The sequence below is a fragment of the Psittacula echo genome (assembly GCF_963264785.1).
Source record: "Psittacula echo genome assembly, chromosome: 2".
Classification (NCBI taxonomy): domain Eukaryota; kingdom Metazoa; phylum Chordata; class Aves; order Psittaciformes; family Psittacidae; genus Psittacula; species Psittacula echo.
The window spans coordinates 19928952-19952811 of NC_137737.1; positions in this window are offsets into that span (position 1 = coordinate 19928952).

Below are 23860 nucleotides of genomic sequence, written 5' to 3' on the forward strand. Positions count from 1 at the left end.
AGAAGATAGGTATCTCTGAGTCCATACAACTTGTTTGTGTGGGTGAATCTAGTTCTCATTAAAGGTACTGGTTTGACTGTCCTGATTGCTGCAGACTTCTTTCCATGAAAATAAGTCAGCTTTGTCACCAGCTGTACAAGGTTTCCAGCCATCCTTCAGTTCATCTGAGGGCAGTCTATTCTGTCTGCAATCTCTTTTTCTGGGATGGTCAGCAAGGCAGTCAGATGTGACAGGTCAATTTGATAATAAAAAGGAAAGAAAAAAGTGTGTTTGATTGGATTTGACCTGTAGGTGGGGGTCACACTGTTGCCCATCACTGTAATGTCAGTGTGCACTTCCGCAAGCTTGGTAGCACGCACAATTCCTGTTTAATTTTCCTCTCTTTGCTTGTGCAACTTTCCTAGCCTCGAATTCCTACTTCCAAATCCCTGCCCATGTGAGTAAACAGAGAAAACTGGGGAACAGGGAGAGGCAAGGCATGAGGGAGGCAGGTGAGAGTGGCTACCAGTTGCCGCTGGCATGTCTGCCCTGACACCCCCATTCAGTTCCTGCTGCAAAAGGAGTGGCTGGGATGGAGCGTGACCTCCTGTTTCTGACACTCGCCCTGGCTTCCCGTGTGCAAAGCTGAGCCGAGGATGTGGGCACAGAAACAGGGAATCCCATTGAAATTGCTGGAAAAAAAGCTCTCATTAACTTAATGAGATTTGGAACATTACAAGGGAACTCCAGCTGGAACCAGATCTGAACCTGAGTGCGAAACATTCCTGAATATACTACCACAAACTTGTTTCAAGGAAAATATGTGCTCAGACATACAAATGGCCAGATTCTGATCTCGGTAACTCCAGCGTTAGTGACTTGACTCATATAAACTGCACTCAGAGGACTAGCCCTGAAGACTATAAAATGAAGAAACACACATGCCACAGGAGACTGTGAAAGGAGGGTGGAGCTAGGAAGATGTAGCCACACACCTTGCTGGAACACCTTAAGACAGGTAGACCTGGCAGCAGTTGGCTGAGATGGGACTTTCATCCTGCATAATCATTGCTTTCCATAATTAAGTGCAGAGTCTGACTGGGTTCACACTTCACTGTGCTGAAAGTAGTCTAGCTATGCTCACATCCCTAATAGCAGGCTTCTTGTCCAGCTCTCACACGCACTTTGCTTTCATTTCTTTAAGATAAGTAGCTGAGCTGCCATGACTGTTGGCCTTCGTGGGGGGAAGAGGACTGCCTTGTGAGTATCAAAAAGAGATGGAGGAGAGAAGAAACAGGTTCTCCCTTCACCATAATGCAATAAGGCAGCAGGCTGGGCTCAAAATAGGCAGAGGAAGTGGTGAATGACCCAAGTGATGACAGGCTTGGTGGCATTCTCCTGTGTGTATAGAAGACACTTGGTTTGTCCCTATGTCTCCATACTATAGCTGAGACGCTACTGTAGTGTTCTTCTGGAATGATATTCAAGCTGCGAGTTTAGTCTGAAGGAGAAAGCCAGTCTTTTTCCATCTACTTTATAAACTCTTGAAAAACATCAGTAGAATGAAGGTCTCCACATTAACTAGTCAGTATTCTTTTCCATCTGTGGAAGCACGACAAGCTCTCACTTTGATCAAAGTTAATGTGAGTTTTCCTGGAATAAGAATTGACCCTTGATAGAGCCTTGACTTGTCACCTATTTAAGAGTGTTTTCATTATTTTCTGATTACTCACCAAGTGTTGCCAAATTTAACTTTTCTTTATTAAGTAATTTAATACTCGGAGCTCACAGAAAACTTAACATGTCATTCATCTCTTTCATTTTAACTGATTCAAAGCAAACTATTTCTTAAAGAAGATCCTTTTTTTTTTTTTTTTCCATATTGCACATCTGAACTTGCAAAGACTAATACAAAACAAATAAAAACTTTCTTTTTTGAAACTTTTGAACAAGTAAAAACACATCCAGAACTCTATTCGCAGTAATTGATACTAATTAAAATGCTGAAGCTGCATTAGCAAGAAATGAAAAGGAGTATTTTGGGTCTTATCTTTTGCAATGTGAATGTTTTTCACGCTCAGCTTTTCATTAATGCGGAAATATTATACCTTGTATTATTTCCGTGAAAAATGCTACTGCTGTTTGGCATTTTATGGGGTGTGGTTTATAATTTTATTAACACCATCTGTTGTTTAAAAGATAATATGGAATGTTTAAAAATTACCAAAAATGCTGGTGTACACAGAATCAGGAGCAACATTTGCAGTTTGCTCTTTGCCTGGCAATTTATCTGCACATAAAGCTGATTCATATTGAAGCAGTTGTATTTAACTCCTTATGGTTCTTGTGATGCTTTAAATATCACCACTGCACTGTGCATTAAATGCTGCTAGCATCATGAACATATTCTGTATCTGAAACAGCCTTGGCTGCCAGACATCCTTAAAAATACTAAAGGGCAAGGAGGGAAATGAAAGGCCATAGTATGACAGGACTAAGGACCCTGTAGACCATCTTCAAACAGAATTACATGTCTTGAAAAAGGAAAGGCAGGCCAGCAAGATGAATGAGAAATGGATTTGTTTGCATCACTTATGTTTCTGCTAGAAATGCTTAGACACATCTAAAGGCAAAAAAGAGTTTTTAATTACTGAATAAACCTTTTTTTCCTGAAGGTGAATGGAAATACAGCATCATGGGCAGGTGGTTTTACACGTTTCACTCCACCCACAGCCTGAGAGCAGAGCCAGTTAAAATACAAAGGCAGGGGAGGTCATAAATACAGGAGGTAAGGGATGGTTGAGTGAACTTGGAGAAAGATCAGTGATAAAAGACCAGAGAGATGCCTGTGGTTGGCCTGCATCTTGGCCAGGTGGAAAGCTATTTCAGTTTTGCTTAAACAGGCAAACCATCATGGCCTCTTCTGATTTTTATCTATTACCTAAGTGCTTAAAGTAACTAGCCAGCTGCATTTAGGGGGAAAGGAGAGACAAAACACTATTAGATAAGAATTTGCCAGTCACAATTTGACTCTTCTGGAATTATGGGGTAGAGAATATTGCTTTCTTTTGCTAGAGATGTTCAAAAAAAGAAGATACTTTCCATCATGATCCCACAGAATAAAATCTGTAACACTTCAGCTTCCAGCTAGAAATTTCATATTTGAAGAATATGCTGAGGAGGAAGAGTCCCCTCTTACCAAGGAATGGAAATAAACATGTCAAGGAAAGGCCCATCAGCCTGTTACTGGCTGCCAACACAAATATTTTGGACTGAGAAAATCTGCACTTCAAACTAACAAGAATCCAGCTGAAAAACATTTCATTTAACTTGATACAATAACTTTACCTATAAGGAAAAATGGCCTAACATAGCTATTCCAGGGGAAAACAGTTCCAGCTATTCTCGTACAGTATTCATATTCTGGGGTGAAAACCCTAGACAAACAGACAAAACCTCCTGCATGGGTGCATACACTTTATCTTGGAATTAGGCTGGTTTTTATTCTAGAATAATTATTCCCCTCACAATACAGAGTAATTATTCCCAAATAAAGTCTTTTTTTTTATTGCAATGAAGTGTCCACAGGGAGCTATCATGGAGTAGTTAGCCCAGAATTGCTGTGCTGCTGAACTTCCCCCATGTAGACAAGCCTTAGGAAATCACATCCAAAAGAAGATCGTGGAGGAAAAAAAAAGTGTCTGCGCATGTGTTACAGCATAAAGTGTGAGTGCTAAAAGTTATACGTAGTAATGTAGATGCTGTAAACCACACGTTTATCCCAGCAAGTTACACCATAATAGCAGCAGAAAATGCTTTTGTGGAAATGTGTAGTAAGAATTAATGCCTTTTCATTTAAAAGTTACTTCCAAATATTTCAGATTGAGCTTTTGTCTATATTCAATGCAGATGCACTCTTTACTAAGCAATTTTATGGTATTCCTTCTCTGGATCTGCTGGGAAGCCGTGATTATCAGGGATGTTCAGTCTTTTGGAATATGGGAGCCCCAGTATGGTGCTGGGTCATAACTCCTTAAATGAGCTGAAATGCTCAACCTTTGGAGTGTGTCTCAACAACAAATTAAATTCAAGGGCAAGAATGAAGAATGCTTTTATTAGCTGAGCTGGTAAACCTCCTATTATATTAATACTTTACTGAGATGCATATTGTAGTCCACCCTCTCTCTTGCTTCAGGCAGAGTGAAATAACTGTATTTATTATATTTAGGTCATGCTTTCCTGCTCTTGAAACTTGTAAAAAGAAAGCACAAGAACTAAGTCAAAAGACTGCTGGAGTTTGTGGTGCTGGGCAGGAGTTTGACCATCCTGCCACTCTGTGTCACTCTCAAAGCTTCCTTAACTATGGGTGATCCAGACAGGGTCATAATTTCTGACTGCTGTCATATCCTGATGAGAGAGGTACCCTTATGGTATCCCTGGAGTTTCCCAATCTCATTCCTGGGGCATACTGTGTGACATGCCATTGGACTTGTTGCCACTCCCACAGTCACTGTGGTATCCCTGCCAAAGCCCTTCTGACACTTGGTCCCATCCATGGGTGCCACCAGTATGCACACATGTTGCAGTATGTGGCCATTTGTGTGGATGGAGACGGTGGGGAGGAGAAACATAATGTTCAAGCATGACGTAGAAACTGCTAGTTCTGTTGGGACCATCTAAACAGGCCAATCAGCTGCTATGTTTACTGCCCAAGGCCCCATGACAAGCACCACAGTTAACTCCGTGCTGAGTCTGCAGCACCTGGCTGGTGAGAGCTGCCACCTCCGAGCCCAGGTTCGATGTTTCTCGGCAGCTGTGGGTATGCATCACAAGCCAGACAACGCTGTGGTGGCCTCTCAGGCAAGGAACAACCAACCCTGCATCTGTAATTCTTGGGATAGGTAGAGGAGCACCACTGTGTCTTGTTTTGCCTTTTCCTTTTATGCCTGGAGCAGGTAGGTCACCCACCCCAGGGCAAAGACTGGTGGGCATTGTCTTCCGGAAGGTCACCAGGTAGCCCTCCCCAGACTGGAGGAGAGCAGCTTGTCATTTGCAAACCCACCAGCCTTTCGAATCCCAGCAACTGCAGGGGGAAAGGAAGCTCTGTAAGGTCTCTGCCAAGCCTTGCTGTGACCTTAGGTGCTGCCTCAGTGGGCACGGCTTCGGCAGGGGGAGAGCCATGTGTGGTGCCATCTGGGCCCACGCTGGCGAGGTGACCCTCCCTCCGGCACTCCGGCTGTGGACACCTGTGCTTCTGTCTGCCTCCAGAGCCTCAGACCAGGCTCCTCTCTCAGATCTCGCCCTGGGAACCTCACAGGCACAATCCCTCTTGTCTCTCCTCTCTGCAGGCAACAGTGAGGAGATGCTGCCTGTGCACCCCGGATAGCCCAAGGCTCAGCAACACACACAGTCGGGATGTGGATCCCCATGGTCCCTGTATCAGGATGGTGAAGGTACCTCCTGGGACCCTTGCTCGCCCCTGCAGCCACACAGTGGGTGCAGGCACCAAAAAGGGATGGCTTGTCTCCTACCACCGCAAGCTCTAACAGCTGCCCCAGAAAACGGGGGAAAGTTTGCCTTAACGTGCCTTTGATTTCGGTCAGTTTGAGAGGACACCCCCAGCAAGTAGGAATAAATAATATTCTAATTATTGAGAAGAAGCTCTCAAAACCTGTAGGGACAATTTTCTCAATATGTGAACACTCTTCCTATTTTCTTGTTCAGGAAAATGTGGAAAAAACAGGGTTGGGAGGGGTTGTTTGTTTTTGTGGGTCTTCTAGCTGTTATTGTGTTTTCATCTTGCTCAGCAGGACTGCCAGACCTTTCCCTTCATGTTCTGATACTTCTTTGTGATCTGGATGAAAACAGTAATTGCAGAAGCATTCAAATTTTTTTAAAAACCTGTTACTGAACTTTTGTTTTAAAAGGATTGTCAGAAATGTTTGGGCTCAAATTTGAGAGCTGGCTGATGAATCCCATGCTGGAGTGATATTATTCCTGTCTTTTTTGGCACCAGATACTGGTTTGTGTTGCTTTCAACTATTTTCAGTCAGGAAAATAATTGTGCTGATTCTGATAATCAACCTGTTCTTCCACACTTTCTTAACTGTGATATTGCTAAGGGTAATCTTGTTACCCTTCCAAACACCATGAAAGGATGTCACTGTGGATGCCTTTGCAATAAGTGGGGCAGTCTGTCCACAAACTGTGGAGGTATTCTCATATTCGACTGCACTTAGTTCATGTTTTTTTGTACCTTTTCTTCCTGCAATCCTGGTTGTTAACACTAAGAAAATGAGCCATGCTACAATTCAGGGTAATTACCACGTTTTAACACATTTTGAGTAAGAGTAGTGCTGTTTGAAACTATGTCGGCAGGTTGCATGCTCATGGGAGTACAACTTATCTTTCTACTCCGTAACACTTGTATTACTGTCCACTCAAACCTTTCCCTGTCATGTCCTATATACCTCACCGTAGTACGTGGAGCCTGCCCTTGGTCCATCAACCGTTGGAACTGTAATAGTAAGAATGTTAACTATTTGGCCATGATTTCTCTTGTCTTGTTTTCCCTTAACTTTAGGGTTTCTCTGCCACGTCTTTAAAACCTGGGGAAAAAGAAAAGAATAAATGCTTTTCTTTGTTTTAAAGCTTGTTGCTTTTTGTTCTGCTATAGGTAAGGGAAGTAAATCATTCTGACACCTGAAAAGTCCAGGTAGTGCACAGATCTGCAAGACAATACTTGTTATAGTTGTACCTTGCATGACTGAGAGAAAAGTCTTTTCCATCCAGCATATTTCCTGCATTTCTGTAGGGGGCTCATTTTGTGAATGCAACTTCTGTTGGGATTTATGTCCCCAACATTCATTTGCAGAGATGTGCAAAGCAATCAGCTTGACATCTCTGGGTCTCCAGTTGAATCAAAGAGATTGAGCTTGGAGTATATGGAATGATCTTAGCCTCCTGAAGAGCAACATGAGGATACCTTGTTGGTCTGAATACTGTTTTGATCTTGAGATGAGACAGGCAATGAAAATTTAGCCTGCATTTTCAAAGTGGGGAATGCTGGAGTGAAATAGGTGGCCTGGAATCTCATGGTGGTGGGCCTCACGCTATTCATGTCAGTTCTTAAGTTCTCCTTGTCACTTCACTTAGAAACCCCCTCCAACCAACCTTCATTAAACTCCAATGTTTTACCAAAACAATGTGTTGGAATATAAATCTAAGGGCCCAATGAGAGCTGTACAGGCCATTTATGTAACATAGCTATGTGGAGACACTACAGTCACTATGGATTGTCAGTGATGGAGCTAAAAATGGCATTGACCCTGGCATGCCATCTTGTGTACAATAAAGTATATTTGTTTTGATGAAATGTCCATGACCCTATTTATTCCTTATTACACTTGATGTTTCACCTCCTCATTCTGAGGTGTATCAGAGTATAAAAACATGTATTTTGTGTGCATTTTATATAAACAGAATCAATTTAAATGTGCCATTTTTCTCTCACAGATCCAACAAAAAGTCCCTTAAGATTCAGGTTGATCAAGTGTGTGAACTTTACCCAAGACCCATAGTGCTGACATCTCTGTATGATTCATAAAGAAACGTTCTGTTTACACATCAGCATGAGCCTCTACTGAGTTTAGACGTGGCTTGAAATATAGGACAGAAATTGAATGTAATAGTGAAAAGCATTTGATTTTCACATAAAAGTAGCAGATACAAGGTCAGCAAGTGAAACATGAATAGATCTTAGAGCAGCTTCCAGTGCCTAAAAAGAGGCCACAAGAAAGCTGGAGAGGAGCTTTTGACAAGGGCCTGTAATGACAGAACAAGTGGGAATGACTATAAATGGACAGAGGGAGATTTAGATGAGATAATAGGAAGAAATTCTTTCTTATGAGGGTGGTGAGGCACTGGCACAGTTTGCCCAGAGAAGCTGTGGTGGCCCCATACTTGGCAGTGCTCAAGGCCAGGTTGGACAGGGCTTGGAACAACCTGGTCTAGTGGAAGGTGTCCCTGCCATAGCAGGGGTTGGAACTGGATGAGCTTTAAGGTCCCTCCCAACCCAAGCCATTCTGAGATTCTATGTGTGTTACTATCAATGCTTCAGTCAGGCTCTCAGTCTGAAGCTTTTGTTCAGAGGATAGTGACTCATCTGTAAATATTTACCAAGGTGGCAAAATTGGCACCAGGGAGCTTGCACTTAAAAGAGGAGGTTTTTCTACGCAAACATTTTATCAGAAGAATAGGCGTTCCATCTTGAAGTTTTGTGAAATGATGTAAGAAATTTCTACTCTGAGGCACAGTATTCTAATGCAGAACATACACGACTTCAAACAAAAAATGCACAAATGGATAGTTTTGCATTTAAGTTTTACTTTTTTTATTTTTTTAAGCCAAGCTTGGGTCAAAGATTTCAAAGAAGAAAATAACCAGCTTTCAAATACTTAAGAATAATTAAACCATAATTCTCTTGTGTTTTCAGGAAAAATATATGTGTTCTAATAAATCTCAGAAGCGTTATTTCACTTGGAAATGCATTCGAAAGAGCTGTGTTCTCAGAAGTGTAGTCACATTAGAAGTAGCTCATTAAAACGGTTCTAACTTTTTGAAGCATGTTAAGTCTGCAGTATCTATTAATGTGAGGTAAAATTGCAGACTGAAAAACTTGTAGATGTCTGATAGTACAGAAGTTACTGTTGTTACAAATCGGTCTTTTCTGTGGTTAAATGATAGGGTGGAGAAGGGTGAGGGTGAAGCCAGTAACTATCTTTCTTCTCCATCTAATTTGAGGGAACATTAAAAGATGAATGAGAAAAGCATTTTCTTAATTTTACAGCAGCTCTTCAGCTGAGTTGAGCTGCTGGGGTTTTTTTGCTTTCTGGTAAAATGGATCTCGATATAAAGCAATGTGTGAGATACTGTCTTTTCCAGGGCAGCATGCTCCTAGACTGAAGAAACAGTATTTCCAAGCTGTGTCAGATGCTGTTTGGGAACAGAATCTTACCTCTCTCTGCTCTGCCTCCCATATGTCAGCTGCTATGTTGTAGGACACTAATGAACTCTAATGGACCTTAATGATAGGCAAGTTCTGCTCAAACCAAAGGTGTACACAGGGCAGCACAACTTCACAGTAGGACAACAATCAGAATTGATGTGCAAATGGCCACTGGCAGATGTTTGTTAAAGATCAGCGACTTTTCTAATTATTTATTTCTTTAAAATTTTTTGGAGGAAGTCTTTGATGGCTTTCTAATTTACTAATTTAGGTGACAAAATGTAAACAGGAAATGAATCTCTTAACTGTAGGGCTGCACATCCACGATCCTCACTTTTGAAGAACAGCACATGTCCAATGTCTCTGAATATCAAAATGATTTTATTTAGGTGTCTCTTTTTTGGGAAGCTGCAAAAGAGTTATCTGATTTACCATGATCTGTGAAATTGCATCCAGGAACTGCTTAAACTTCTAATTTCTTTTTTTTTTAATCCATCATTGTATATTTATTATTTAGCTGCTGTGGAGTATTTGGTCAAATAGTAAGATTATATTTACCTTCTAGCAGTGATACGTGGACTAAGTCAAAGATTAGGGTTGAATAATGTTATTTTGTGAGCTGTTTTGTTTTTGTTAAATTAATAGGAAAAAGATTATTCTGACCTAGCAAGTTTGTAATCAAAGTCTACAACAGGATGGAACAAGGGGCTAAGGCAAACGAATAGGCAGTAAACATGTCAGGAGGAAGAGGAGGAGGAGGAGAAAAGAATATTTTTTTCCACTTTTTACCTGTTTGGTCACTGTTTCTTCTGGGACACAGATTCCAGGAAAGATTATATGCAAGTGAATGAGTCCTTCATCCTGCAAGCACCTGTACAGGTGACTAAATCCATGCATTTGCTTTAGAGGATTGAGGCTTCAGGGTTTTACACTTTTGTACCTTTAGCCTTATGTTTGATTTTGTTACCTTCTTGTCTAGTGTCATAGTGACAAAATAGCAATCAGGCAATTCTGCTTTTATATTTACAGTAACTTTGAGCGATCATATGGGGACTCACACAGGAAAGCATAACTTACTTTGAACCTCCTACCCTTTCCTCATATATGGCTTAAAATAAGTAGGCACAGTTATCAAACTCTTGTCAGGACTTGTAATTTGTCTGCAATAACAAGGTTAACCAGCAATAGCAGTCTATGCTCTGTGGTTCCATGCCAGTAAAACACTGACAAATTGAAAACTGTAATGAGAATAAACACATTATGAATATACTGAGCACATTGACACTTTTACATTAGGAACTGCAGTCATGGTAAGTTGACATGTCCTAATCAACCCCTCTGTTTTGAAATAAGGCCCCTTTGTAAACTTATCATGTGCTCTAAAACAGTGGTAATAAATATGTCCTGTGTGCCATAACCCTAGGTTTTCAAGACATGGTTTAAAATTATTTGCCTGTTTGGTGTATTCCTACTTCCCCCAGTAAACAAGACTGAAAGTTAATAACAAGAATGGTTTCATAAATGAAAACATAAATTGTCATGGAGCTGAATAGAGTTATAATTTATAGACAATCAGAATCTTCAAGTGATAATTGTTCTATTATTTTTGTTTGGGTTTCTTTCAGTATTTTTATTTTTTTCCCCTGCCGACACAATTTGGCATGTGTTGATTAATAAAACATGCACTGAAAATCATTTTCCAGCAATGAATCCTCCTAAATTGGGCTCACTGATGTTCTGCAAATCACGTAGAGGACTCTACAGATAGGAAAGCGTGACTTCCTGCTTTGGTGTATAGCACGTGTATATGCAGTAAGGACATGAAGGTTGGGTTACTACACCAGGACTGAGAGCTATAGGTCTAAATTTAGCTCTTTGCACGTAGAAGTGGAGTGAACGGGGTTGTTCAATTACCCTCTGCCTCATGTATTGTTTCGGAGCATGGCGCAGCACAGTCACAGGCAGTCGGTGCAGTGGGCAGCCCTGGCACAGAGAAGCAGAGCTCTCAGCAAGCAGGTGTGTCGCAGTCAGGAGCGAGCTCCATTGGCAGTGATGTGTGGGGAAGTTTGTGCAGCAATTGCCAGCCCTGGCTAGAGCAGTCATTATCTTTCTGCTTTGTGTGAGCCTTCTTAACGTCTGTTTAATTTTCCCCTCCTTCCTAACTCAGGTGAGATCTGGCCGGTACCCATAGGGAATATGTCATGCAAGAGAAGGATGGAACAGTAAGAAGGAAGCTTTGGACCCCGGAATGATTCAGGTAACCCAGGGTGATGCTGCTGGCGGCTGGAAGTGGAAGTGAGCACTTCTGAGTCTGCAAAGCCATTTATGCTGTGGAGGATCTGCTCCCAGCCGAGCCCTGGCATCCATGCAGGACCTGACAGGCTGCCTGTGGGTGTCCTAGGCAGCCCAAGAGCTACAGCACTAACCTTTGTTGTCACTCAGATTTGGGGAGCAGGATGTCAAAAAGGCAAAGGAAAGAGGTGGGGCCATAGACCTATTATCCCTCTTTATCAGCCTGTGGAGCGGGGCCAGCACCTGAGGGAACAGTGTGGAGCATGATTGCTCACCTCCCATGAAGACAGGGTGCATGCCTTGAGACTGTATCTGGGTGGTTTTACTATCTTGCCAAAAAGTCAGAAATTTCCCTCTTTGTATCAGGATGAAACAAGTGTTCTAAGACAGCTCTGGAGAAGCAGTAACCTCGAGGTTATAAGAACACTCACATGGAAGACAGAGACTCATGCTGTCAGCCCTGATTTTGCTTCATTTGAATCGGACATTTGAACCTGCCAGAGGCCACGTAGAACGGATGCCCTGTTTTCATCACCCTAGCATTTTTTCAGGGGTGGGATTTTCCCCACCTCTCTGTACAAATCTCTTCTCCACTCTGTGTGAATTGTTTACGTAGTGAGAGAGAGGCCAAACAGAAAAGATGAGAAACACCAGTCTAGATTAAGACAGTGTGAAGCTACAGGATTCAGCACTAGGCAAAGTTTTGTCATTGCCTTATTTCAATCAAGTTCCCTCCTGGAGAAGAACAGGTGATAGCAGAGGGAAAAGGACAACACTATTCCTCAGCAGTAGACTCAATCCCATCTTAATCTTGATAGTAGAGGTGACAGGTCACTGACACTGAGGAGAGGATGTATTATTTGCAAACGGGCAAGGCCGCCTGCCTCTCTAAATGTTTTCTATGGGCTGTAATCATGTTGTCTAATTTCAGTGCCCTGAACTAACTGATGCAAGGGCCATCTTTCTGTGATGCTATATAGAGAAATTAGGCTCTCAGATCAGTTGCCTAAACATGGGAGTCAGCTGCCATTTGAGTTATCCTCACGTCACCTGCTTGGCCTGCAGCTGCAGCTCTCCTGTAATGCCTGTGTTGTAGCTATCAAGCTTGGGCTGATTTTTTGGCTTTTTTCTGAACACAGTTGGGCTCCTACTTTTAATTACCTGGAATTGAGACTTGTCTAGATGCCTGGAGTGAAGCATGCCTATATAGGTGGTATGACAATCTCCTGTCTCCCCAGGGTCTGAGCAGATCAGCAGGGAGCCCTACTCTTGCAGTCCTAGCACCCTTGGGAAGAGCACAAACTTGTTTTGGAAAGTTCATGCAGGAGCTCCCATCAATGCTGGGCTTTGCTGACAGAGGTGAGGTGGCAGGACTTATGTTTCCATCCAGTCTCTTCTCACTCTCCTGTTTTATTTTGTTATCTCTCCCTGGTGGTTGATTACTAGCCTCATCTGTGATTCTGGGCTGAAGCTTACATTAATGCAATTTCTTGGATCACCTTCAGATTTTTCAGGCTTCTTCAATACAAATATGGTATTTGCTTCTTTTCCAATCAACAGACTTAAATGCTTTCCATTTAAGTAGTTTACAGATTGGGATGGCAAGGAGCTGGCTCTTGGAAAACAATAAATAAACCAGATAAAAGTATTGAAGTAACAGTATTAATTTAGTTATTTTCCCTTCCCAATGCATTAAATATAGAAGTGATGCTCTACAATAATTTTCTTTTGAGTGAGCTGAGGTTTGAGCTTTTAGCCCAGGAACAACTTTTCTAAGAAGATTTATCATTTTAATTACTGGTTCTGTCAGGTCATCTTCCATACCAATGTGTTTGGCATATCTCTAATCTTTCTTGCAGCTACAGAAAACTTTTTCAGTGATTCTCTGCTTTTCTACACTATTGCCTTTGGTTACTCTTAGTAGCCAAGCTAAGGATAAAACTGTGTTGCAGAGAGCAGTATTGCATGGAAATGTACAATAATGCACAGGTTCATGGAGGTTACTATGCTCTGCCAAACAGACTTTGGCTGAACTAAGCAATAGCCACCATCTCCTATTCAATTTTATGTGATTTAGTCCAAAACCAACTGTCAGTCACAGTAGGGGCTGTGTTACTGAACTATCAGTGCAGTGTCTAGCGGAAAATGCTTCAGGTGCATGACAAAGTAGTACCCACTCAGTACTCTGCTATAATTACATGGATGTAACTAACAATGGAAAAGGTGTTGTAAATCTTTTTCATCCAGTCTTTCACTGTCCTCTTGTCTTTCTCCAAACTGTAACAATGACCATAAAAGGCTTGGAATATTGTTGTTAAAATAGCAAGTGTTAAAATTCAACATTTTTAAAAAAATGAAGTCCATTGCAACGAAAATTAACCCTTTGTAAATTTCCTCTTTATTTTATTTTTCCTTTCCAATGTTTCAGATTATATTAGCATTTTGTAAAGATTCTTGGTAAGTATGGATGTGGGAAAGAAATATTGCCAAGGTATCTGCCACATAGAGCTTAGTAAAAGTGCATATTCACATCAGAAGGAGAAATACAGTACCTGACACCAAGGCAATGAGTTTGCAGAAGACACAAGTACTCTAATCTCAGTTTGATTTTGTTTTATTTAAATATTGTTTTGTTCATGTTAGATTAGGTCTTAGAAGCTATGGCTGAGAACAAGACCCTAATGAATATGCAAAGAGTAAAGTGACACTCTAAAGAAAAATTTATTGTAAGAGCTCAGCAATAAATGATTTTCAAACATTTTCAAAAGTTATATTTCTCTTCCAGAAAAGGCTGAACTGTCAGAATCTTAAACAGTAAAGTATTTTAGTTACCATATTGCATTGTAGATAAGCTCTTCTATGCTTCTCTGTTACTGTAAGCTCTGGTAGGCTTATGAAATTTCCTGCAGTCTAGAAGGGTTCAGTAAATCTGGGCTTATTTTCTGTCTTAAAAGATATAGAACAACTTTTCCTCTTCTTCTAGGATCTTTCTAGAAAATGGTGGAGCTTCTCTTATCTCTAATTTTCTATAGCCAAAGAAGCCCCAGCTACCTACTGTGTGGGAAGAGGGGCTCTAAACCATAAACAGGCTAATAATACATCACACCATCTGATTGCAATGAATGAGAAAGCAAAAGATGGTTGGAACAGTGCCAGTGAAAGGTTGTTTCAACTGGAGCAGAGGAGAAAAGGTTGCCCAAGTAAGTGAAATGGAGAAGGAGATGAGAAAATGATGCTGAAGCTTTCTCAGCGGCAGGAATCAAAATTAAATTTCCTTGACTAAGTGTTTTGTAACTGTGCCGTCTAATCCAGGAAAGTATGCTAGAGAGAAAGCAGAAAGTTGTGATACTCAGGTTAAGCCCCTCTGAGGCTATGCTTTCTATCAGGGCACTGGTAAGGGCAAACTTTTAATGATATTTTTCTGCTAACATCTGATTGCCTTATCTTTAACAGACAACTCTTTAAGAAAGTGTTTTAGCATAAATAGCATAACATACATTTTGTGAAAGTAACAGAATTAAAATACAGTGCATGTTATACAAATAATTTAGGAACTAAATGCCGCTGCCATTTTATTGAAGGAGCTGTTTCATAACCTTCCATCTCTTCTCTTTTTCATAATATTGAGCACTGGCTGTTAAAGTTATCCCTGCCAAGCATTTGGACAGACATTGATTATTAGGTAATCTGCTTATTCTCTTGTTCTCTGCTTGTATGAGATGCACACTTTTTTATGTCTACTATTTAGCAGGTTTTCTCAACAATCTATTTAAACTAGGTAGAGACAGCTTCAGCAAGCAGCAGTAATATGTAAGTGGGATAAATTTATCTTTCCGAAACTTACACTTGATCTTGCATGTTTTCTTGTTATTAAGGTTAGCTCTCACTCTCTTTCTCTTTTTAAAATAAGCAGTCTTACAGTTTTAGGTAGCCTGCCAATATAGTTGTAAGTTTAGGGTGTCAATTTTTCCTTCTCACTCAAAATTCAATTCATTTATTCTCCATGAACTTAAAATCATCTTCATAATGTTTAGTCCCTTCTGGCTATAAAAAATCTATGAACTGAAAAAGGCATGATGCACTGCTTTATAATGCTTAAGAGTAATGTTTTTCTGATAAGACAATAATTTTTGTCTTATTTAATTTAATTAAAATAAACATTAAAATTGGTCTTCAAGAGCTCTGCAAGGGTAATACTTCACTTGTAAGGTAGTCAGAAGAGTTATTTTTACTTTGATCATTCCAGAGATCTGGTTTATCTCACAGCCCAAGTTCTAGTTGTGTCGGCATGACCAGAGGGAGGCAAACTGTGAAGTGGGGAGTGGGAAAGTGGGTAGGAAATAGAAAGTTTCTTCACTGCCAACTCCTCTGTATCATTTAATGACAACTTACATCCTTCCCTAATAATTTTTCACCAAAATTCTTCTCCAAAACAAGGGTTACTTCCCATAAAATGACCACCAGCTGGGTTAACCAGGGAGGGCAGGTTACTGCCTAGGCTCTACTTTCATTAACCTTCTTGCAAGCAGGATGTAGTCTCTACCGTAAGTGATACGTGCTTTTTCACAGCTCTCTCCTCACATCTACAAGGTCAGATAAAGTTTTTCTGTGGTTACTGGGAACGAATCACAAAGTAGCCAGCTCATCACACTGTAACTCATTTTATCTGTATAACTTTTAGCAATAAGAACAAGGATGAAAGAAAATCCTTCACTTTAGTGCTGCTTTGCAGTGTGGTTCTTGGAAAAGCATAGTTTAATCTAAGTCGTCAGGTATTGGCCACCAAGACTAATTTTGAAGCGACCTCAGGGTTTCCACCTCTCAAAGGTATTGATTTAATCACTATTTGCTTTTCACAGACATTTGGAGGAGAAATTTTACAGTAAAACTCAAGAATGGCTTAACCAACAGCATATATGGCAACAGTGGTGAGCATCACAGGACAAGCAACCTGGGAAGCAGTTGAAATATCTGCTTATAGGTCCCTTTCGTTTTGCACATAGTGGGTACAAACAGCTGGCTGTTACACTGCTCTTTTTTTTTTCCTGGTAGGTTGTTTCTAATAAATTGTATATGTGACTTTGGATACGTAAAGTACTTTTACTATCATTCTTATGGGAAGCACAATAGAGAAAGAACTCAGAAAGGAGCAGCACAAGATTTATTCACTGAAGAAGAAATAAGAGCCTAGAGGATGGCTTTAAATGAAGCTGCAAAACATTGGAGAAACTTCAGTTTTACCAAGTGCTGATGACACTTGAAACTACTTGCAGCTAGTAGGGATTCACAGGAAGATGATGCTGTCTTTCTGTTTCTCCATGAAAAGAACATGTAAATATGCACATAATTCATTACTTTTAAAAGGCAGACTATCAGTTAATTTTGACAACTAAGTAGTTCCTTACAAATATGCAAACTTTCCAGCATTTGCTTAACTTTCTGCAAGTATTCCTGAGCCTACAATATTTTCAGCCTCTTTAAATCAGAGAGCCTGACAAATAGATTTTGGAAAAACCAAAGGCCTCCTTGTGTTGTACCACTGTCATACTTTTCATTTGAAACCAAACAACAATTAGACTTAACTGTGAATATTTCATTACTATTACCCCCATTTTGGCTGATTCCTCACTCATTGAAGTGGAAATGAATGCTGGTAATTAAACATTGCAACAGCATTACTAGCCACTGCAATGCTGAGAAATGCTGGTCTATATCACCTAATCATTTTCCAAGCCTAGTGGTTGTGGTTCACCATGGAAGTTTTCCTAAGCTAACTTTCACAAGCTAGCAACATTATCACAACAGCAACAAAAACTTTCAGATCTGTTCTGGTTCCTATTGCTATAGTATACGCACATGATATATATAGGTACACTGTCTACCACTTCCAGCACAGTGCGGTGGAAGTGGCTCAGCCAGATTCATGTTCTCTGGCAGGTGAAGGTCATTGCGCTAAGTGATCTACATTTACTACCAACTTGCAAAACAGGGATCTGGGCATGTGGCATATCATGGCAAGAATGTTATTCACTTCCTAAATTCCCGAAAGATAATGGAAAAGACATGGGAATGTAAGTTTAACATCAACAAGAACATGTACAACTCAAGTAATGCAGGAGATGGGTAGGGGTGAGCATATAGGTGCAGTCTGGTCAAGGTAAGACCAGACTGTGACTGAGCTGTTACCAAGAGTGCATCACTTGTCTTCCTCATGAAACTAACAAGCTCTTCTCTGACACATGCTATTATAAGCAGCTTTTTGATTCCTTGCAGACTAAGATTATGCCACGCGTCTTTTCTAGTGGTTATATTTCTTCAGGAACTATAAATGAAATTTGATCCTTGAAACATATGTGTAGAAATGTGCTTTTAATGATTTTGCACTGTGCATCTATAAAAGTTTAATGTGCTATATTAAGGTTACAGAACTAATCACCATCCCTGTTTTTCATCACCCTCTTTTATTCCAGCATGTTTGAAACTACAGCTTGATCCACAGTCTATTGAGGCCTGTAAGGGTCTTCCCTTGGCATCTGAAGGCTTTTGATCAGTTGTGTCAGTTCCTCAAGACAAAGACCCTATCTTTTATCGGTGTGTGGTTTACGTTGGTAGTGCTTAGTAAATGAGGTGAGTTCGTTGGGTTAGAGACAGACGATGTGTTGCGAGTTCACACATGCTCTTAATTGCATAGTAAAGACCTTGCTCAGATCATGGTTCTACGAATACGGCGAAAAATAAGTGAAATTCAAACTCTGAAACTATGCAATTAATTTCCGTTCCGGAGAACTAAGAGAATCCAGCAAGAATGGGTTCTCAGGTACTGAGGTGACCAACATTTCTAAAATACGCCAGCATGCAAGCTTTTGCTGAGTAAACTATAAACTTCTACGCTATTGCAGAATGACTGTCAGTTCCTGCCTCATAAAATCTAAATGTAACTTTTTTCAAAGAGTTAATCAAAGTACACCACCAAGAATAAGTCATTTCAAGAATTACCATCAACGAACTCATTTGAACCTAAACCAGCTGCTGCCTGCAGCTTCAAACAGATGCAGTACTTATTCCAGGCACTCTCCCATTCTTCATTGTCCATCACACCTCTCTGGAAAATGGGGAGAGCAACTGTTACAGCTACAGAGGAGTCTGCAGAAGGTTTGACATCAAAGCTGTGTTTTTCCTTTCTCAGTGTGCTAATTTTCTTTTCACTTTTACAAACAGTGGCTGCTATATGTTTTGGCAGGCTTGTGCTTCTGGCTTGATTTTACACCACCTATTGTTAAAGGCCATTTGGTATTACAATGAAATAGTAGGTTTGGTTTGTTTATTTACAATATCTCTTTTTCTTTTGGAGTTTTTCTATTAAATGAAAATCTCTTTGCCCACAGAGGAGCTGTAGTAGCTTTCACTGGGAAAGTAAGTTTCTGTCAGTATTTTTTTGTACGTCTTCACTTTAAAAAAAAAGTGTCATGAAAAGAGCTGCAAACCCCACCCTTGCTTGCAAAGAAAAGAAATTGTAATCAGTTCCTTACAACAGAATAACAATTCTTTAATATTTGCACTATTCCCTAGGAGTTCATTCATGTAACAACAGCACATCCTGTGAATCACACCTTAACGTTGTTGAAGCTTTTTTTAGTAAAATAGATTAAGGGTGGAGAATTCAGGTAAAGGGACAAGAATGTAACTCACACATTAGTCAGTGATTGTGAATCAAAATTATTCTGGGTAATTAAGTAAGTCTGAAGGTGTTTAAGTGCACTAAAAGAGAGCCAAGACAGTGTAAAATACTTCTGGGCTAAAGAAAGCATAAATCATAGCAACTTACCCCAGAATTCGACTCAGCCACTGCTTAAGTTACATACTGTGTAAATCCATAAAGGCAGCTACCACAGGCTCTCAGTTTGTTGAATGTTTTAATTAAGGGGATTCTGTCAAGGTATTTCTCATTATTAGCAGAATATTGTATACAAGATGACTAGAGATGGGTGAATTCATTTTACCTCATTACAAGCCCATTCAAAGACCATTTCTAATCATGAAATATTATTAGCTTCTTGTTCTTTTCAGAAGATGATCACATAGAATAATACCTAATGATAAAATAAAGGAAGTAGAAGAGAAGAAAGCAACATGGAAAAACAAATATGAACATAGTGTGAAGAATGGATTAGATAACATGGAAAGAGGATCTGAAAGAAATACGAGTAATACGTCCTGCCCATGGTCCAAAGAAGTGTCTGACATGTTGTGTAGCTGGGTGTTATTTTCTGACCTGCTAAGTAAGGTTTAAATTGCATCAAAGAAATGGCTGCAAAGTCAGGCTAGCTCTGCAAAACCTGTGGATCATAAGAATAATGTAAGATGTTCACAGAAATTGAGTTTGCTCAAGACTGATGATAACCCCTAGTGAAACGCAAACTGAAATTTCTTTGCCTACCAAAATAAGGCCTTTTTCTTACCCCCCTTCCCATTCAGAAACACAGGCATGTTGTTGGCTTGTTATTGTAGTTTATGAATGTTGGCCTTTATTCCTGTGAAATTAGTGTTATCAACTTCATTTGGCAAAATGTAAAATTCTATGTAAAGCTGACAGACTTGGAAAAAGTAATAGAAATTAAAAGGAGATAAACATAGCTTTATGAAACTGTGTTTTTTTAATAGTTCTTTTACTCTGAAGGGCTATGCAATTACACCAAGCCATATGTGTGTCTTTTTTTTCTTTAATATATATTCCTGAAACTGGACAAGTGCTAATAGCACCACTCAGGAGAATGACATCTATCATCTAGAAAGTTCTCATTATAGCTTACTTTATCAGTTCCATGATGGAAAAAAAAAAAAAATCAGCTATAAATCAGAATCTCCAAGAAATATTTTAGCTGAACTTAAAATAATATTCTAAGGTCTGATCATAAAAATGTGGGATTAGGCAAAAGCCAGCCACACTAGGTGTCACTTCTCGTTTACCTGGAGACCTACATGATGAATTATATTATGCTCACATAGTACAGGACAGGTGGAATTTGAAAAATACATCCCATAGCATATAAATCATATGATATAAAGCAAACACTTCATAGGTTATGGGTTTTAGTATTCTTGAATCAAGATTTCTTTTACCAGTTGGTAGCGTTTTATGCTCTTCATTGGTCTTTTAATAACAACCTATTTGATCTTTCTATCTAATTGTTCTCATGTTAATAATTATGTGGGATTAGGAAAGCCCTAATTCTTGACTGTGCATATGGGAGAATGTATAGTTATGACATCCCTGTAAAATCTTTGTGAGAAAGACATGACCCAGGGCAGTGCGGAAACTCTCAGAAGAGCTGATGAGCTGGGCATAGTGCCACGCTGACGTAGCTGCCCTGTGCCAGCTTGCTGTGCCGGCCTGGGTGGTCGCCATCCCTCAAAGCCAGACATCCTCCACAGAACTCCTTGCCTGAGGGTGGCAGGGGAATTTCTAGCTCCAGTGCTTTTATAGGCTCTATTTTAGCTATGTTAGAGTGTGTCACAGTCTTTTGGTTACTTGCTGTCTTAGACAGGGAAGCTGCTTTTTGCAGGTGGTGGGCTGAGGCTCTGTGAGGCTTTCAGGACAACCTGGGAGTCACTAAGCGGGATCTTAAAGCCCATGTCTCTGTATCACACACAAGAATGGTAGGAACATTTTTCTTATTTACTGTGACTGATGTTGGAGACTAGCAGGCATTTTGTCTTGGAAAAGCTGGCTGAAGACTGCTGTCTTCATGCTTATTACAACAGCTCCATGAGGCAATACAACAGATATAAATTTTTTGGTTTTGAAGCATTTCTTCAGGCTGAGCTGCTTCAGTCACTGCTTTGGTAAGCAGCCCCACAAGCATGACGGAGGGGCAGAGACTGATATGGTCTTTGAACTATTTGGAGTATGGGAGAGGTAGAAACATGTCAGACTTGCTTTGTTTCTAGAGTAGTGTGTTGGAATAACAAGATCCTCTTGTTTTTTAGCCACGCTGCTGTTGCATAGGACAAGTTGGAAGTGGAGGGGGAAGGAGAAACTTAAATTCTTCACCTTCCCTATGCCTGCATGGGAAGCTGAATTTCCTGGTAGGTACTTTCTGCTGGCCACTTTCATTGTTTCCATGGCCAGAAACACACCGTGTGGCTGGGAGGCATAGACTGCTTCATTTCCAACTAGACACCATGAAAATCTTGTCCACTGTGTGGAAAACCATGTCCATTTTGGCTGATGACGGAAGGAAGGATCTAGGAAGAAGGAAGAAGAGAAGGCCATGGTGGACACAAATGGTCGTGGGTAATCAAATGCTTCAGTCATGCTGCTGTTTGAAGACATAGGGACTGGGGGAATCCCATATTAGCCATGCGGTGTGTGGGAAGCCATCTTTTACACCAGAAAAACAGGTCTGATAGGTTACTGGACTGCAGCACTCTGCAAGAGGATGGGGCATGATTTTCCCATTTCCTCATGCTTCTCGATTCATCACATGAAGAACTGGGCTGCAAGGACTTGGGTGTGCTTGGGAGCAGATTGGTTTCTGTTTCCTTTCCACACCTGCTCTGGGGTTTGCACAGTAGTCCCTGCTGTGAGAAAAGATAAACAGCAAGAGGGGAGCTCCAGGTGCTTCTTATCCTGCCTGTTCCTCTCAGCCCCTCCACATACCCACTGCTTGTTACTGGTAAAAAAACCCCAAAACACAAAAAAAACCAAGTCAAGTCCTTTCAGCAGATTAAACTCTTTCTGACTGAACCATTCTTGAGGTGTTACTTCCCCTTGCAGTTAATATTTGTCAGCATAGTTGCTACTAACTCTCCATGCAAAACACACTACCTTTTTCACGCCTTTGCATTATTCAGCATAAAACGTATTTCATGTAACAAATACCTTTTCTCTCCTCTGAGTGGTCTTTTCTAAGATAAGGCTAATCCTTTCCTTTCCCCTGACAGTAGCAGAAAGAACAGGGGGATCTTTCCCCTTGCTTGCATATCTGTGTTCGCTCACAGAGTACCTGAGGTGTTCACAGGTCCTTGACTCTGCGGCGGTAGGGTGTGATACAGGGAATTAGCTCAGAATAAGGGATGGTGCAAGGATGGGGCTTGTGAGAACTGTGCCCTGCCTCTCCTCTCAGTGACAGTGCTGTGATTAGAGCCACGCAGTTTACTGAGGACAACCATTACCTTTTCCCATCCAAGTAAAAGCTTTTCTTGCTTCACTGCCCTGCCTTCCCCTCGGTGTTTCAGCTAGAAAAGCTACGTTAAATTGCACCAACTCTGGGGTTGTGTCTGTCTCTTGTCAAACCCACAGCGCACACCTGAGAGCAGCGTTCGCTCGGACGCGCATGGGCTCAGGAAAGCCCGGATGGCCATGGATTATCCTGTTTCGCTGGGAAGGAGAGGAGCGGGAGGAGTGCGGGACAGGCAAGGCCTGCCATGCTGCTCCCGAGGCGGGACGCCAGATGGCGCCGTGTGGGGTGACCCGGTCCCCGCTGGAGCCTCGGGGGCCGCTCCGGGTGAGGGAGCGAGTCCGCGTTTCTTGTTCTGTCACATTTTAAAGGCGCTTGCTCATCCCCGGGTCCGCCGGAGGATGGGCACACCCCTCCGGAGAAGTGCTCGGCAGCCCGGGCTACGCTGGGAGGGTTTAGGCCTGAGATCTGACTGAGAGGGCCTCAGAGGCCGGTAGTGCCTGCCCTCTGTTAACCCACAAAGGGAGCACCTGGTTTTCCAGGCATAAATATAAAACAAAATAACAAATAAATGGTTATCATTAGGAAACGGGTGGGGTAAGTAAGGAGGTAAAGGTGAGAACGGCATTGCAGGGACTTTCAGGGCTTTAAAACTTGGCACAGTTTTTTTCTCTCCCTCGGTCCTTTGAGGTAGGCTATTTCTGTGAAGAAAATTCTGCTCACATTACAAAAGGGGCATGTCAGGGGGTTTGACTGTCATTGAGGTTGAAATGAACTTTGTCACCCTGTTTAAATATTTAAGTCTCCTGACACAGGCAAATACATTGGGAAGTGCTAAAAAATATATTTAAAAATACAGCTGCCTTTGAGATGAAGCATTCCTATTCCCACTGTATCAGTCCACTTTGCTCAAGCAACCCTGAAGTATAAAGTATGGCAGGAAACTGCAGACCAGAGAAGCAGCTGCATTATCAGAATCTGTCTATTTGTGCATCTGGAGTGGTAACACTTTGATTTACAGTTTCAGCCACTCTATTGATTAACCAAGAGGTTAAGCATTACAGCGATAAGCATGTGTGTCAGTTTACTTTCTGCATCCAGTCATGCTAGTGTCCTATTCTCTTAAATAGCTGTGTTTTTATTATTGTTTTATACCTGTTTGCATATTGGTGAAATTTATGGAATGTTTTTAATTTTCTTTTAACAGTCTTAACTTCCCCCCACAAATACAGGGTTTCCACTGTTTCATTGGTACTGTGCTTGTATTAAAAGTGCTGATTTAACTTAGAAAGCAGTCTTCAAAACCCACTCTATAACACATCCTTGCTTTGGATGTAACATTAAGGAAGGTACTGGATGCACTTTAAATAAAAAGTCATTTTTTTAGATTGAGTTGGGTAAA